This window comes from Sciurus vulgaris (genome assembly GCF_902686455.1).
Source record: "Sciurus vulgaris genome assembly, chromosome: 4".
NCBI lineage: Eukaryota > Metazoa > Chordata > Mammalia > Rodentia > Sciuridae > Sciurus > Sciurus vulgaris.
The window spans coordinates 145,604,121-145,621,799 of record NC_136464.1 but is presented as its reverse complement, the minus strand read 5'-3'; the positions used below and the strand labels follow the sequence as shown (position 1 = coordinate 145,621,799).

The following is a 17,679-nucleotide window of genomic DNA, read 5'->3' as shown; positions in this document are numbered from 1 at the left end:
ACCATGCTTTGCCCACTATATGTTTTTGAAACCATTGTTGAAAGTCAATTGACCTCAAATGCATGTTCAATTCTGGGTCTTGTATTGTTTAATTGCTCTTTTTTGTTTAGTTTCTACGCCAGTACCATGCTGTTTTGATTACTGTGGCTTTATAGAATATTTTGAAATCAGTCATTATGAGACCTCCACTTTGTGGTTTTTTGTTTGTTTGTTTGTTTTGCTTTCTTTCGTTTTGTTTTTTGGTTTTTGGTGGGTTTTGTTTTGTTTTGTTTTGTACTGGGGATTGAACTCAGAGGCACTCTGGTCCACATCCCCAGCCCTATTCTGTATTTTATTTAAAGACAGGCTCTCACTGAATTGGTTAGTGCTTTGCTTTTGCTGAGGCTGGCTTTGAACTCACAATCCTCCTGCCTCAGCCTCCCAAGCTGCTGGGATTACAGGCGTGCTCCACTGAACCTGGATCCACTTTGTTCTTTTTGGTCAGGATTTATATGGCTATCTAGAGAATACTGTGTTTCCATATGTGTTTAGGATTTGTGTGTGTGTGTGTGTGCATGTGTGTGTGTGTGTGTGTGTAAAATGTTATTGGAATTTTGATAGCAATTACATTGAATCTAGAAATTTCTTTGGGTATTCTGGACACTTTAACAATATTAATTCTTGGAATTCATGAACCTGATATGTTTCTTTTTATCTGAGTCTTTTAAAATTTTCTCCATCAGTCTTCTGTATTTTTCAATGTATAAGTTTTTAATCTCTTGGGATAAGTTTATTTCTAAGCATTTCATTCTCCTTGGCACTATGGAAAATAGAATAGTTTTAATAATTCTTCTTTTGGATAGTTCATTGTTAGTATATAGAAATGCAACTGATTCTTTCCCTGGTTATATATTGTCATTCACTTATCAGAGAAAACATTTGGCCTTTGGTTTTTGGGAATTTGCCTATTTCGCTTAGCATGATATTTTCCAACATCATCCATTTACCAGTAAATGCCATAATTTTATTCTTCTTTATGGCCGGGTAATATTCCATTGTGTATTTATACCACAGTTTCTTTATCCATTCATCAATTGAAGGGCATCTTGTTTTGTTCCACAGTCTAGCTATTGTGAAATGAGCTGCTAGGAACATTGATGTGGCTGCATCACTGTAGTATGCTGACTTTAAGTCCTTTGAGTATAAACCAAGGAGTGGGATAGGTGGGTCAAAAGGTGGATCCATTCCAAGTTTTCTGAGGAATCCCCATACTACTTTCCAGAGTGGCTGCAACAATTTGAAATTCCACCAGCAATGTATGAGTGTGCCTTTTTCCTCACATCCATACCAACACTTATTATTGCTTGTGTTCTTGATAATAGCCATTCTAATAGGAGTTAGATAAAAATCTTAGGGTGGCTTGAATTTGCATTTCTCTAATTACTAGGAATGATAAGCACTTTTTCATATATTTGTTGATCACCTGTATATCTTCTTCTATGAAGCATCTGCCCAGTTCCTTAGCCCATTTATTGATTGGGTTCTTTGTATTTTTGGTGTAAAGTTTTTTAAGTTCTTTATAAACTTTGGACATGAGTGCTCTATCTGAAGTGTGTGTGGAAAAGATTTTCTCCCACTCTGTGGGCTTTATTTCCACATTATTGATTGCTTCCTTTACTGAGAATAGGCTTACAGTTAAGAATAATATGATTATTTCAATTGACACAGAAAAGCGTGAAAATTGACAAAATACAACACCCCTTCCTGCTCAAAACACTAGAAAATATAGGGATAGTAGGAACATAACTCAACATTGTAGAGACTATCTATGCTAAAATCATGGTCAACATCTTTTTTGTTTGTTTGTTTGTTTTTTATTGAAAACAAATGGGATAAATGTTGTTTCTCCATTTGTACATGGAGTCAAGGCATACCATTTGTGTAATCATAAATTTACATAAGGTAAAGTTGTTTGATTCATTCTGTTGTTTTTTCCCTTCCCCCCCCAACCCTCCCACCCCTCTTTTCCCTCTATACAGTCCTTCCTTCCTCCATTCTTACCACCCTAATTGTCCCTAACCCTAACCCTAACCCTAACCCCAACCCTAACCCCTCCCACCCCCCATTATATGTCCTCATCCGCTTATCAGCGAGATCATTCGTCCTTTAGTTTTTTGAGATTGGCTTATCTCACTTAGAATGATATTCTCCAATTTCATCCATTTGCCTGCAAATGCCATAATTTTATCATTCTTCACGGCAGAGTAATATTCCATTGTATATATATATATATATATATATATATATATATATATATATATATATATGCCACAGTTTCTTTATCCATTCATAAATTAAAGGACATTTAGGTTGGTTCCATAGTCCAGCTATTGTGAATTGAGCAGCAATGAACATTGATGTGGCTGTATCTCTGTAGTATGCTGATTTTAAGTCCTTTGGGTATAGGCCGAGGAGTGGGATAGCTGGGTCCAATGGTAGGTCCATTCTAAGTATTCTAAGGAATCTCCACACTGCTTTCCCGAGTGGTTGCACTAATTTGTAGCCCCACCAGCAATGTATGAGTGTACCTTTTCCCCCCACATCCTCTCCAACACCTGTTGTTGCTTGTATTCTTGATAATCGCCATTCTAATTGGGGTGAGATGGAATTTTAGGGTACTTTTGATTTGCATTTCTCTTATTACTAAAGATGGTGAACATTTTTTCATGTGTTTGTTGATTGCTTGTAGATCTTCTTCTGTGAAGTGTCTGTTCATATCCTTAGCCCATTTGTTGATTGGGTTATTTGTATTCTTGGTGTAGAGTTTTCTGAGTTCTTTATATATTCTGGAAATTAGTGCTCTATCTGAAGTATAAGTGGCAAAGATATTCTCCCACTCTGTAGGCTCTCTCTTCACATTACTGATAGTTTCCTTTGCTGAGAGAAAGCTTTTTAGTTTGAATCTATCCCAGTTATTGATTCTTGCTTTTATTTCTTGTGCTATGGGAGTCCTGTTAAGGAAGTCTGATGCTAAGCCAACAAGTTGAAGATTTGGACCTACTTTTTCTTCTATAAGGTGCAGGGTCTCTGTTCTCATTCCGAGGTCCTTAATCCATTTTGAGTTGAGTTTTGTGCAGGGTGAGAGATAAGGGTTTAGTTTCATTCTGTTACATATGGATTTCCAGTTTTCCCAGCACAATTTGTTGAAGAGGCTATCTTTTCTCCATTGCATATTTTTGGCCCCTTTGTCTAGTATGAGAAAATTGTATTTATTTGGGATTGTGTCCGTGTCCTCTATTCTGTACCATTGATCTACTGTCTATTTTGGTACCAATACCATGCTGTTTTTCTTACTATTGCTTTGTAACAGAGTTGAAGATCTGGTATTGCGATACCCCCTGCTTCACTCTTCCTACTAAGGATTGCTTTAGCTGTTCTGGTTTTTTTATTCTTCCAGATGAATTTCATAATTGCTTGCTCTATTTCTGTGAGGTACATCATTGGGATTTTAATTGGAAATGCATTGAATCTGTATAGCACTTTAGGTAGTATGGCCATTTTGACAATATTAATTCTGCCTATCCAAGAACATGGGAGATCTTTCCATCTTCTAAGGTTTTCTTTAATTTCTTTCTTTAGTGTTCTGTAGTTCTCATTGTAGAGGTCTTTCACCTCTTTTGTGAGAGTGATTCTCAAATATTTTATTTTTTTCAAGGCTATTGTGAATGGGGTAGTTTTCCTAATTTCTCTTTCTGAAGATTCATCACTTATGTATAAAAATGCATTGGATTTATGAGTATTGATCTTGTAACCTGCTACTTTACTGAATTCACTTATGAGTTCTAAGAGTTTTCTGGTGGAATTTCCAGGTTCCTCTAAATATATAATCATGTCATCAGCGAACAGGGATAGTTTGAGTTCCTCTTTTCCAATTCGTATCACTTTAATTTCTTTGGTTTGTCTAATTGCTCTGGCTAGATTTTCAAGGATGATGTTGAATAGAAGTGGTGAAAGAGGGCATCCCTGCCTTGTTCCAGTTCTTAGGGGGAATGCTTTCAGTTTTTCACCATTTAGAATGATATTAGCCATGGGCTTAGTGTAGATGGCCTTTACAATGTTAAGGAATGTTCCCACTACCTCGATTTTTTCTAGTGTTTTGAGCATGAAGGGGTGCTCTATTTTATCGGATGCTTTTTCTGCATCTATTGAAATAATCATGTGATTCTTAACTTTAAGTCTGTTGATATGGTGAATGACATTTAATGACTTCCAAATGTTGAACCAACCTTGCATCCCTGGGATAAAACCCACTTGATACAGGTGCACTATCTTTTTAATATATTTTTGCATGTAATTTGCTAAAATTTTGCTGAGAATTTTTGCATCGATGTTCATTAAGGATATTGGTCTGAAATTTTCTTTCCTCAATGTGTCTCTGTCTGGTTTAGGTATCAGAGTGATATTGGCTTCATAGAATGAGTTTGGGAGGGTTCCCTCCTCTTCTATTTTATGGAATACTTTGAGGAGTATTGGAATGAGCTCTTCTTTAAAGGTTTTGTAGAACTCGGCTGAGAACCCATCTGGTCCTGGACTTTCTTTGTTGGTAGGCTTTTGATGACCTCTTCTATTTCATTGCTTGAAATTGATTTGTTTAAGTTGTGTATGTCCTCCTCGGTCAGTTTAGGTAATCATGTCTCTAGAAACTTGTTGATGTCTTTGAGGTTTTCTGTTTTGTTGGAGTATAGATATTCAAGATAGCTTCTAATTATGTTTTGTATTTCACTCGTTTCTGTTGTGATATTTCCTTGTTCATTCCGAATTTTAGTAATTTGAGTTTTCTCCCTCTTTCTCCTTGTTAGTGTGGCTAAGGGTTTATCAATTTTGTTTATTTTTTCAAAGAACCAGCTATTTATTTTGTTAATTTTTCTGATTGTTTCTTTTGTTTCAATTTCATTGATTTCGGCTCTGATTTTAACTACTTCCTGTCTTCTACTACTTTTGGTGTTGGTCTGCTCTTCTTTTTCTAGGGCTTTGAGCTGTAGTGTTAAGTCATTTATTTATTTATTTCTTCTTTTGTTGAATGTGCCCCATGAAGTAAATCTTCCTCTAAGTACTGCTTTCATAGTGTCCCAGAGATTTTGATATGATGTGTCTTTTTCTCATTTACTTCTAAGAACATTTTATTCCCCTCCTGATGTCTTCTGTTATCCATTCATCATATAATAGTGTATTATTTAATCTCCAGGTTTTGGAGAAGTTTCTGTTTTTTATTCTGTCATTTATTTCTAATTTCAATCTATTATGATCTAATAGAATACAAGGTAGTATCTCTATCTTCTTGTATTTGCTAACAGTAGCTTTGTGGCATAAAACATGGTCTATTTTAGAGAAGGATCCATGTGCTGCTGAGAAGAAAGTGTATTCATTCTTTGTTGGATGGTATATTCTATATATGTCTAAATTGTTGATTGTGTTATTGAGATCGATGGTTTCTTTATTCAGTTTTTGTTTGGAAGATCTATCCAGTGGTGAGAGAGGTGTGTTAAAATCACCTAGTATTATTGTGTTATGGTCTATTTGATTTCTGGAATTGAGAAGGATTTGTTTGACGTACATGGATGAGCCAATGTTCGGGGCATAGATATTTATGATTGTTATGTCTTGCTGATTTATGCTTCCCTTAAGTAGTATGTAATGTCCTTCTTTATCCCTTCTGACTAGTTTTGGCTTGAAGTCCACACTATCTGAAATGAGGATGGATACTCCAGCTTTTTTGCTGTGTCCATGTGCATGGTATGTTTTTCCCCATCCTTTCACCTTTAGTCTATGGGTATCTCTTTCTATGAGATGATTCTCTTGCAGGCAGCATAATTGTTGGATTTTTCTTTTTAATCCAATCTGCCAGTCTATGTCTTTTGATTAATGAGTTCAGTCCATTAACATTCAGGGTTATTGTTGTGATATTATTTGTATTCCCAGTCATTTGACTCATTTTTGTTTTTTAACATGATTTGATTTCTCTTTATTTGGCTATTCCTTTAGGCTAGTTCCTCCCGTTGCTGATTTGCATCGTTGTTTTTCATCTCTTCCTCATGGAATATTTTGCCGAGAATATTCTGTAATGCCAGCTTTCTTTTTGTAAATTCTTTTAGCTTTTGTTTATCATGGAAGGATGTTATTTCGTTGTCAAATCTGAAAGCAAGTTTTGCTGGGTATAAGATTCTTGGTTGGCATCCATTTTCTTTCAGGGCTTGGTAAATGTTGTTCTAGGCCCTTCTAGCTTTTAGGGTCTATATTGAAAAATCTGCTGATATTCTTATTGGTTTCCCCCTGAATGTAATTTGATTCTTTTCTCTCACAGCCTTTAAAATTCTGTCTTTATTTTGTATGTTAGGTATTTTCATTATAATGTGCCTTGGTGTGGGTCTGTTGTAATTTTGTATATTTGCAGTCCTATAAGCCTCTTGTACTTGGTTTTCCATTTCATTCTTCAGATTTGTGAAATTTTCTGATATTATTTCATTGATTTGATTGTTCATTCCTTTGGTTTGTTTCTCTAAGCCTTCCTCAATCTCAATAATTCTTAAATTTGGCCTTTTCATGGTATCCCATAATTCTTGTAGATTCTGTTCATGATTTCTTACCATCTTCTCTGTTTGGTCAACCTTGTTTTCAAGATTAAATATTTTGTCTTCAATATCTGAGGTTCTATCTTCCAGGTGTTCTTTCCTATTGGTTATGCTTTCTGTGGAGTTTTTAACTTGGTTTATTGTTTCCTTCATTTCAAGGATTTTTGTTTGTTTTTTTTTTGTTTTTTTGTTTTTTTTCAGTATCTCTATCTCTTTATTGAAATGATCTCTTGCTTCCCGTATTTGGTCTTTTAACTGTTGATTGGTGCGATCATTTAATGCCTGCATTTGCTCTTTCATCTCCTTGTTTGCTTCCCTGATTATTTTAATTATATGCATTCTGAACTCCCTTTCTGCCATTTCTTCTGCTGTGCTGCCATTGGGTTTTATTGATATAGTATCTAGGTTTGTTTGGAACATTTTCTTCCCTTGTTTTCTCATAGTGGTCAGATGTCAGTGGGACTCTGAGATATTGCAGATTTCCTCTATTGGTTTATAGTGTCCCTGTAGATTTCCAGTATATCACCTTCCAGCCTTCAGTAGCCTGAAGTCTTGGAGGAACTTGATTATGCAGTGCTTCTGAAGAATGCTGCCCCTAGCCCGCTACTGGTTCCAGGGCTTGGAGCTGGCTCTGTGCGGAAAGGCTCTCACTGGGTGGTCTGCTCTGAGAAGCTGGCCGTGAAAGGAGCCTGCTGCCGGAGGTAGCAAGGCTGCTTGGGGAAGTCTCTGGCTGCCCTGTCCTGGAGCCTGAAGCTACCTGCAGGCTGGAGCTCGCCGCTGGCTCTGGGACTTGGAGCTGGTTCTGTGCAGGAAGGCTCTCACTGGGGGGCTTGCTCCGAGAAGCTGGCCATGTGGGAGGAGCCCACCTCTGGAGGGAGCAGGGCTACCTGGGGAAGACTCTAGCTGCCCTGCCCTGCTCTGATAAGCTGCCCCTATCCGGGCCTGCCGCCCAGGCCAAGCTTCACCTGGTGGGGGAGACTCACCCCGTGGCTCTATTTCAGTCTGAGTTTCTCAATGCGTCCCCTTCTTGAATCCTGGGTTCTGGAGCGACTGTTGATGCAGTCACCCTCTAGTCTGCCATCTTGCATCGCCTCAACATCATTTTTAATGGAGAAAAACTGAAAGCATTTCCTTTAAAAACTGGAACAAGACAGGGATGCCCTCTTTCACCATATTTATTCAAATGGTCCTTGGAATACTAGCCAGAGCAATTAGACAGACTAAAGAAATTAAAGGAATACAAATAGGAAAAGAGGAACTCAAACTATCACTATTTGCTGATGACATGATTTTATATTTAGAGGATCCAGCAAACTCCACCAGAAAACTTCTAGACCTCATCAATGAATTCAGCAAAATAGCAGAATATAAAATCAACACACATAAGTCTAAAGCATTTTTATTCATAAGCGATGAAACATCTGAAAGGGAAATGTTGGGGTTTATTAAACATTTTTTCAATGTGTAGTTTATTCTTTCTTTAAATGTGGTGTATCATATTTGTTGATTTGTATATGTGGAACCATACCTGCAACCAAAGGACAAATCTCATGTGATTGTGGTCTATGATGCTTTCAGTGTATTGTGGAACTTGGTTTCTTAGTATTTTGTTAAGAAGTTTTGCATTTATGCTCATCAGAGAAGCTGGTCTTTAATTTGTTTTTTTTTTCTTACAGTATTTTCATCTGGCTTTGTAGTCAGGGTAATGTTGGTCTCATAAAATGAGTTAGGAAATGTTCCTTTCTCTTTATGTTTTAAAAGCATTTGAGAGGATTAACATTCAGTTTTTCTATAAATATTTTATAGAATTCATCATGTGGTTTTGGGTTTTTTTGGGGGGATGCTTTCAATTTCTTATTCAATCTCCTTACTCATTTGTAAGTTTGTCAGATTATTATTAGTAGTAGTATTATTATTACTATTACTTTTATTATTTCTGGGATAGAACACAGGGTCACTTTACCACTGAGCTATATCCCCAGACCTTTTTGTTTTATTTTTTTTATTTTGAGACAAGTTCTTGCTAAGTTGCTGAGGGGAAAGCTGGCCTAGAACTTGTGATCCTTCTGCCTCAGTCTCCCAAATTCCTGGGATTACAGGCATACACCACCATGCTTAGCTTGTTTAAATTTTCTGTTTCTTCATGAGTCAGTCTTAGAAGGTTGTAATTTAGAATTTTTCACTTCTAGGTTAACTTGTTAACATAGCTTTTCCTTGATGTTCTCCTATGATCCTTGGTATCTCTGTGGTGTAAAGTTTTAATGTCTCCTCTTTCATTTACAGTTTAATCTTTCATTCATTGACGTATAAAAATAGGTTGCTTTTGGGAGATCTTTCTCATTTCTCAATGTAGGTGTTCATTGCTATCAACTTCCTTCTTAGAACTGCTTTGACTGCATCCCATAAATTTTGGTATGTTGTGTTTTCATTTTAGTTTTTCCACAAGATTCCCTGGTTACTCTTTTGACTTCTAAGACACTTTGGTTATTTAAGAGTATATTGCTTAATTTCCACATAGCTGTGAACTTTCCAATTTTCTTTCTGCTGTTGATTTCTAATTTGGTCAAAGATATTTGGTATGATTTTAGTCTTAGTTTTGTTGATACTTGTTTTGTGACCTAATGCGTTCTATCCTGGAGAAGGTCCTGTGCATTCTTGAGAAGAATGCACTGTCTGCTGCCATGTGTGGATATTCTGTGTAGGTATGTTAAGCCCATTTGGTCTATAGTGTTGTTCAAGTCTCCTGTTTCTTACTTGATTTTCTGCCTAGATGTTCTACCTATTAGTTAAAGATTAAAATCTCCTTCTGTATTATCTTGCTATCTAGTTTTACCTGCAGTTCTGTCAATATTTTCTTTATGTATTTAGGTCCTGTGATATTAGGGGTACATATATTTGTTATATTGTTATATTTTCTAATGAATTGACTTACTTTTTATATTATGTTCTTTGTCTCTTGCAAAAACATTTTTAGGATTTTTTTCTAATGTACATAGTCTTCCTTGGGCTTCCATTTGCAGTAGCATCTTTTTTTCATTGCTTTCCTTTCAGAATGTGTATCTATAAATAAAAGTGAGTCTCTTATAGAAAGCATACAGTTGGATGTTGTTTTTGAGTTTTATTTTATTTTTCTTCTAGTTACTGTCTTTTGATTGGAGCATTTAACAGCTTTACATTTAAAGTAATGATTGATAGGGAAAAATTTACCATCACCAATTTCATTGTTTTATGTCAGTTCTATTGTTTCTCTTTTCATCTCTAGCTCTCTTCCTTTGTTTCACTTTTTGAATTTTTGGGGGTGTTCTGATACACTTTGATTCCTTTCTCTTTTGTTTGACATTGGTGTTTTCTTCGTGGTTATTAAGGAGCTGTTAGAACAGTCTATTTTAAGCTGATAACTTCAGTCTCTTCAATGTTATCGAATGATGTTTTTATTAACCTGGGTTGTCCAATTGTGAATATTACATCTAAGTCTACCATCATATTTATTATGTTTCCTATGTACCTGCTACTCAGTTATCTCCCCGTTAAGACTTCTTTTGTGTTCGTTATCTCACTGTATTATTTTATTTCTCTATTGGTTTACTAGATGTATTTAAAAGTCCCTGAAGTCACCCTAGCTTCAGTGACACTAGGAGATCTCATAGAACTCAACATAAGTCATAGTCACAGCTATGATTTATAGAATATGGATACAGATGGACAGCATGCTTTTATTTTGTGTTTATTTTTTTATGAGGTGCTGAGGATCGAATCCAGTGCCTCTCACGTGCTAGGCAAGCGCTCTACCACTGAGCCACAGCCCCAACCCTAGAATATGGATACAAAGTAAAACCATCAAGGCAAAAGACATCCCGGGAAAATGTTGAAAGAAGTCTGGTAAACTTCTAAGACTCTTCTTTCTGTGAATTCTCATAGAATGCATTTAATTCTTCTAGTAAAAAAAAAAAATGTGTGAGATGTTGTTTTTGTGGAATCTCTTTAGAGGCTCAGTGCCAGGTGTGTTATTGTGTTCTGGTCACAAAGGCATCTTGTGCCCAACGTGTAGCATAAGCCACATTGTTTGTACAATTAACAGAGATAAGAACCCATAAGAAGGGCCTGGTTCCCATCTAAGGGCCAGTCTTGTAAGCAGGCCTAAGGATAAATCTCAGGCCTTCTGTTAACTCTTTCTTGCAGGTAAGCTAATAACCCTTTGTTTAAAAATGTTTTGCTGATTGAGTTTAGTGATTTTAGTGGTTAAGATACTGCAAGTATTTATAATCTCTAAGAACTTCTCAATGGCATAGCTTATTCTTGTTCTTTCTATTAACGTTTTGTATTTGCATCTACTTCATGTTATAAATTTTCCACGTACTGCAAATAATTTTGCCTTAAGTACTTGATAGACTTTTAAAGAAGCTAAGAAACTTTAAAAATATTCCCATGCCTCATGCTAACTTTTACTTTCTACAGGTTTGAGTTTCCATTTGGAATGATTCTTTCCTACTAGAAGAATTTACGTTGTCTTTCTTATAGTGCAGATTTGATCATAACAAATTTCTATAGAGCTTATTTGTCTGTAAATCTTATTTTCTTCTTCATGAAGAGTATTTTTTCTTGATTTGTGATTCTTATAAGTATCTTTCCTTTACCTTTCTTTCCTTTAAAATACTGTTCTATTATGTCTGTTTTCTATTGTTTGAAATGAGAAGTCAGTCATCATTCTGATATTATGCCTCTGAAGATAGTATGTATTTTTCTCTGGATGTTTTGAGGATTGAGACTTTTTAGTTTTCGGCATTTTGGCTATTAGATGCTTAGATGTACTCATCTTTTTATTTACCTGCTCTGCTCATGTAACTCCAATCTCTATCATCCCAGCCTCAGGCATTGATATAAAATCTATTTAGCTCTTTGAACTCAGAGCTGCTGTTTGCTATAGAGTTCCCTCTAAGCTTACATGGTTTAGGAGTTATTCAAGGATTTTAGGATACTTGTATGCAAATTTTTAAAAAATTATTTTAATATATATTTTTAGTTGTTAATGGACCTTTATTATATTCATTTATTTACATTCAGTGCTGAGAAGCGAACCCAGTGCCTCACACATGCTAGGCAGATTTTGAGGCAACTCCATCTCTGGTTATCTCCTTTCTGGGCTTTTCTTCTTCAATTTTGATCCTTTCTGGAATCCCTGACTCCAGTCTCAGTCTCCACAGACCAATAGGACTATTTTTCCTCAAACTCCATTTACCAAACTCTGTGGACTAGAAATACCTTATGGATAAAGTAGCTAAATGTGAACTCACCTAGTTTGCTTCTGCTCCTCCAGGAGTGTGTGTTCCCTAGTTCTACCCTGGGTTTCTTTCCAGTGAGTTCAAGTTCTTCCTTTGTTCTCTTTTGTTCAGAGTTTACAATTGTCATCAACAAGAGAACAAGTATAATACAAACTCACTTGTCATTACTGGAGTGAGAATCTGTCATTTGTTCTCACTGTGGTAATGAATTTAAATGTTAATGCAAGTACTAAACTTATAGGCTTATACACCCAGATGATCCTTAGTAATTCCATGCTGTGTTTTTTAGGTCATAAATGAAATAAACCCTGAAATTTTGAATGCAAAATGAATTGGATTCCTGAGAAATGTACTTAGAATTCTTAGGAAGGTCACAGTTTGAGATATAGATCTTTGATGATGACAATAACTAAGCACTAATTTATTTAGAGAAAGCTATAACAGCAGGAACAACAATAAGAGAGACTTCAAGTACACATGCAGAAATGAGGGAAGTGGAGAAAAACTGTAGGATGATGGAGAAGAAAGCTCAGTGCTTAGAACTCCACGTGGAAGGAAAAGTTGAGAAAAGGAAGACAGATGGGCAGCTCTTTTAGAAAATAATATATAAATGACCAGCATATAGAATAAAGAAAGTGTTTAAAACTGGAGAAGTGGGAAAAATGTTGTATAATAATTCAAAGGTAATGATCTATTTGAGGAGAAATAACAAGGTACCCTACATACTCAATTTCCATCGCCCTGGCCCCTACACTCCCAGTCCTGTTTCTTATCATGTGTGACACGCGGAAACCTCTGTGTCTTCTGATTAGTTGTTTATGGAAAGTATGGGGAGAGGATAGAGGATAGAAAAGGGGAAAGAACTATGACGTGTGGAGAATGTGTGAGGAGGAAAGGAGCAGGGGTGTGGCAAGGGCATCCTTGTGACCGAGACATTGGTAGATTGTACCTAATCGTGTAGAGAAATACAAGAAGAAGGGGAAAAACAGGTTTTTGCTTAAGTGTGAACAGCAGCCACAGCTGAAGGCTTCACTCAGTTTGTGGTGATGCACATTGGGGTCTTGACAAGTAGTTGATGTGATACCAAGCACAGACATCTTCATGCTTCTGAGACAGGAGCACAGGGCGCTGCAGATTCTGCTGGCTTGGGAGGTTGGAGTGGAGGGAACGCATGGGAGGAGGATTTCATCCTGAGGATACTGTGAAACATCCAGAAGTGGATGATTATATGAAGTGGGACCAAGAAGGATTTAAAAACCTGGAAAATAAGGGTTCAGTCTCTTTTAAATAGAAGACCATGTTTTGGATCAGAATGTTTTTGAATTCAATTGTTCTGGTTTAAAACTTCAGAAGCCACTGGGACTTTATTTTTCCCCCTTGAGCCACATGTTCCCACACCTTCAAAATAAACTCAAAAGCAGAATTAACACTGTTGAGTCACTGTACCAGTCAGGGTCCTGGCAGGAAAAAGACTTTAATGAAGGACTAGCGTCAGAGGTGTGAGCGAGATCAAGGGATGAACAGCAGATGTTCAGTCACCAGAGATGAACAACCCCAGGAAACCATTACCAACTCTCAGGCCGATGGAGTCATGGGAAGAAATAGTGTTCCTGTGGCCCAGTGGGAGGTGGAGCCATGGAGGAAGGTTGCCAGAAGACCCTGCTCATAGAGAGGGTCTATGTGCTAAAGCTGTGTAAAAGTAGAGGAGAAGTACTCAAAACCCTTTCTCTTCCCATGTGCTGATCTCCTGGAAATAATTCCCTTTTGCTGAACTAAATATGAAGCCAGAGAGAAAGGGGTTCAGAGGATACAGTTGGTAAGAATCAGCATCCCTCAGGGAGGAGAAGGTTTCAAGGGGTAAAATAAACATGCAAACAACCAGCACATTCACTACGGCAAACTGTGCCAAGGATGGGAGATTAGATCCAAGGAAGGAAATTTACACATTGCATGGTGAGAGTGTCTCTCTTACTTTCGAGTGCTGAGAGTCTGAAAACTTATGCTCACTGCCGGGACCAACTCCAATCCTAGGATGCTGCACCTTCACTGCCAATGAGCCCATCCTATAGAAAATATCTGTTCTTATCAAAGGTACTGGCCTGCTAGAAATATGAGTCTAAATCCATCCAATTTTTTCTTGCCTGGGTTTCTCACTTTTATCTCAAAATGAATGATGTAACTCTTGACAACTATTTCAAGACTTCTCTTTACAAGCACACTTTCTCTGCAGACATGGAATCTTTTCCATGTCTCTTTCAGGGTCAGTCGCATGAAATGGTTCTTGCTCCTCTAAGCCAGTTTCCATCACTGGATATTGAGACACGTGAATTTGCTGCTGTTATTTTATGGCTACCTTCTATTCATTCTTCAGGTCCAGTGTTGACATCACCTTCTGTAGGTGGGCAAAATGCTCCTCCAGGAAACTACCCAACTTGCCTGTACTTCACAGCATACCACTTTCTACCAGGTTTGCTATTATACTCTGTTTTCTTGTCAGTATCCATTCTCTACATGTGAAAGTTCAGGGAGTGAGATTGACTCTGTAGGACTTTGTGGAGTTCATGACATGGCCTGCACTCAGTCAATCTTTATGGAACTAGCAAAAACAGGAATATGTGAATGAATGGAAGTCATAAGGTAACTGGGATTGCTTAATGGAGGCGCACATGATACACCTATGTGATGTCACTATGACTTTGGGCATGCTATGACTCTTCTGGGTCTCACCTTTAAAATTAACCAGGTTATTCATGATCTTTAAGACCCTTTGAAGAACAGTTGCTACCCATGTTTTATGAAAAAATAACAAAGATGGCTACCCTTACCAATTTTTTTTGAGTTGGGGAGAAGGATATGATGTAGATGTTCACAGAATAGAGAAGTGGTATGTAGGAATCACAATGAATGTGTCAACTGTAACTTCTGCTGAATCAGTCACTGAGTTTCAGTTACTGTGAGAGCAGTTTTGGACATATCAACTTTGAGTGTCCAGGCATTGGTATTTTTGAGTTTTGAGGGCTATTTATCATCTTGACTTCTCATAAATTTTAAAAAGACAAATATCTCATATCCACTTTGATTCCCTAAATTATTACACCATATAGTATTAAAAGTAAGGAGTGCTCAAGAAATACAGAAGGCTAAGAATCCACATGCATAGTCAGGGCAGCAGGGATCTCTGTGTGGTTTAAAGCGAAGGGTAGGATCCTAGAGTTAGTCTGACATGGATTTGTCTGTAAGAGGCACAGGCTTCTTCTGAGCTGTGTGATACTGAGCAAGCCACTTAACCTCTCTTGTCCCCCAAACCCTTCATCTGTCAAGTGTAAATCATAATTCTCAGACATGTAGAGAATATTAAGTGAGATATTAAATGTACAGCATCTAGTACATAGTAAAGAGTCAACAAAAGATTAATACTACTGTTATTATGGACACAGGTGATCACAGACTCATAGGTGACAAAAATTTATAAGTTATCCAGTTAGTTCTGATTACTTTAACATGTCCCTAATGTTTTACTGTTTTTAGAGTCTATGAGCTAATTTCTTCTTCATCTACTACTCCTACTTCTTTAGCTTGAAGGCTGCAATGACATGTTGAAGCACCACAGAGTCCTCATTTGATCTCACGCTAGCGTCCACAGTATTTGAGATATCCCAAAGACCTCGGAGACTGAACCAATCACCTAGCTCAACTTTTTTTTTTTTTTTTGGGGGGGGGGAGGGGAGGGGTAAAAACCAGCACTGGATTTGATTCCTTTCAAACAACAAAACACTTTTCTAATTTTCTGTTGACCTTTGGGGGGAAAAAAAAAACCTGCCAATAACTTAATGAACTAATTAATTTGTGTGACTTCTTTGAAAATATACCATTCCGATATAGCGATCTGCAGCTCTAGATATTTTCCAAGTGGTCTGCCTCTGGCATCAAGCTCTTTCAACAAGGTCTTAATTACTTTGCAGTTTTTCCCAAATCTTGTTTTCTTTTTGCTTAGGACAGGTTTTGTAAAGGGAGTTCTGCATACATTAATGAAAGAGCAACTAAGAAACAGTGTTCTTTGAGTATAGTAACTGAGAATGCATTATGCAAGGGAAGGATTACCAGCAATGGCAGGAGCCAATAAAAGCACATCACCAGACAAGCAATTCCTTCTTCCACAGAATCTGTTCACACCAGCCGTCAGCACACAGCAGTGCTGCTATTTAGTCTAGAAGGCACCACATTATTTAAAGAATATGTACAAAAACCATGTTTTGTAATGTAAATGAAAAAATAAATCACAAACTGAATAAATATTGAAGGACTGCTCTGTTCTGAATAAGGCAGAGTTCTTTTCTTCAGGGAGTTTGTTTTCTTTTTTAATTTTTTTAAAAAGTTTTAAGTCCTTTTATTTTTATTTTATTGCTGATTCTTTTTGTCTCTTTTATTATTTTTTCCACATATTCTTATTGGTGCATTATAGTTACACATAATGATGGGATTTGTGGTTACATATTCATAATACATATTATAACAATATAATTTGGCCAATGTCACTCCCCATCCCTTCCCCTCTCCATCCCTGCTTCCCACCCTTTAGTCTCTTTCCTCTACTGATCTCCTTTTGATTTTCAGTAGACCCACCCTCACTAAAATTATGGCATTTGCAGGAAAATGGATGGAACTAGAGATCATCATGTTAAGAAAAATAAGTCAAACATCATATGTTTTACTCTCATATGAAGAAGCTAGAGAGGAAATTTACTTTCTAACCAAAGAACAACAACAACAAAAAAAACTATACATAAAATATAATACAAAGAACAAGAACACCATAATAAAAAGAAATCAGATTTAGTTATTCTTTTCTACATGCCAGGCATTATTCCAAGTAATCTACATGCCCTACCTCAGGTAATCTGGTGGCAAACCTTTGAAGACACTCTAACTGTCTCTATTTTAAGATGGGGAAACTGAGGCATGGGGAAGTAACTCATTCACGTTTAATCAGCTAATTAGTTCTCAGCCTAGCAATCAAATCCAAACACACCCTTAAACCTGTATTTTTAAACATATTAAAGTGGAGACAGAAAGGGAATTGAGAGAACAGAGAAATCATTTTCATTTTTGTCTTGGAGACCTTATTTGCAAAGAGGGGATTACTCTGATGCTCACCATGAGGTGAACCAAGGCAAGAGCTGCACAATACTTTACCTTGAGCTGAGGTTTACCCCTGAACCATGTGGGATTCCCCAACCACTTACATGAACAGTTTCACCCTGCTGAGAGCACCTGCCCACGTGAGCCAGGGGCTATCCCTTGGCACCAAGTGTGCTAGGACCCAGCTGGACAGATACTAGGCTTCCACCAGGGGCAACAGAAGGAGTCCACACTGTCCCAGGCAGCTGTCCAGGGGTGCATTCTGCACTCTGCAAGATTAGTGATTGTTGGCATGCCAACTCCAACTCCAATCCCCCATCTGAAATGGGTTGTAGATACCAGAGTGCAAACTGTGGCTATAACAAGTACTGGAAACTTTTCTCACTTAGTGGAAGCATTTCAGGAAGAAACTTGAAAGATGCCATTGAGATGTTTATGTATGTACCCCAGACACACACTTTAAAGTGAACAAACAAAACAATCTTCATAAAGGTTTTTTTCAGAACAAGGCAAGATATAAATAACAGTGAATAGATTAAGTTATTTTTCCTTGGGGAATAATAATTACCCCTAAGTATAGAGCAGAATGCCAGGAGGCATATGGTAAAAATATCTAATTTCTCAAAACATGTATCACTTTTACAAGGTGGATC

General features: G+C 37.1%; 1 long non-coding RNA gene across 1 annotated transcript in view; it reads left to right on the top strand.

Moving 5' to 3' along the window:
- Positions 1-8,898: 8,898 nt before the first annotated feature.
- LOC306659462 overlaps positions 8,899-17,679 on the top strand; it is a 112,729-nt gene continuing 103,948 nt past the window's right edge. The window contains exon 1 of the long non-coding RNA XR_013763305.1: positions 8,899-9,310. This is a non-coding gene — a long non-coding RNA (uncharacterized lncRNA). The remainder of the gene's footprint in view (positions 9,311-17,679) is intronic.